We start from the raw sequence: 887 nt of genomic DNA, 5'->3' as shown, positions 1-887 counted from the left end.
CCTCCTAAAACACATCAAGAACAACTTTAAATCCAAAAACTCTCAACTGACCAAATCTCACTCAGCATTTTAGGAAGAGATATCTCACCTTAGAATTGCTGGAAATTCACGTTTCTTGGCCCTCAAGTCAAGTTAAGCATGGTTCCTAAGGAAAAACATCAAGAAAACACATGTTTACATGGTTTTCCTTGAAAACCGCATTGAAGAGGGAGGGAGACAGCCATCTCACCTTATTTCCAGCCTTGATAAGTTACATGCTTGGGGATTTTGGAGATGTAGGGTGTGTTGTGATTGGTTGGCTTGGAGGTCGGTTAAAATAATTTAAAATATCTCAGGTGTATAACTACTAAAACTAGATGTATCAGAACACTTGTAAAAACATCCCTAAAAATTATTTTCTGAGCTACTAGAATAATTGACACTAGTAAAATATTTATCATGAGAATAAAAGATGTATAATGAGGCCTTAGTATTGCTAAAGTCATCAGAGAGTGCTGGTGCTAAGCTGCACCAGTAAACCGTAAACCCGGTTAAACTGATTTTCTGTTTTTAACTAAAATAGACTAGGTAACCTTATAATATCATTCAATCATCTTCTAATACTAATATAATACTAATATTATACTATTATCTCTCTTCTATCATTAATCGAGTCTAGTTTGTCAAACTGAGACTATTTACGAAAACTAGAATCAAAACTGCCAACCGATACAGTTCAAAAACTAGGTTCTTCGCGATTGCATTATCGAGCTTGCCTCAAAGGAGGTTCTAGCTTAAGGATGACATAATGATAATGAGGATTGAGATGCTTGATGATATAACAGAGGTGTTTCCTTTACTGATCTTCCGGAGAAATTCGTACTTTCAGAAAAGATCTCATGTACTAA

The sequence above is a fragment of the Arachis duranensis genome, chromosome 8 (assembly GCF_000817695.3).
Source record: "Arachis duranensis cultivar V14167 chromosome 8, aradu.V14167.gnm2.J7QH, whole genome shotgun sequence".
In the NCBI taxonomy this organism is placed as follows: domain Eukaryota; kingdom Viridiplantae; phylum Streptophyta; class Magnoliopsida; order Fabales; family Fabaceae; genus Arachis; species Arachis duranensis.
Note: the sequence above shows the minus strand (reverse complement) of the source record.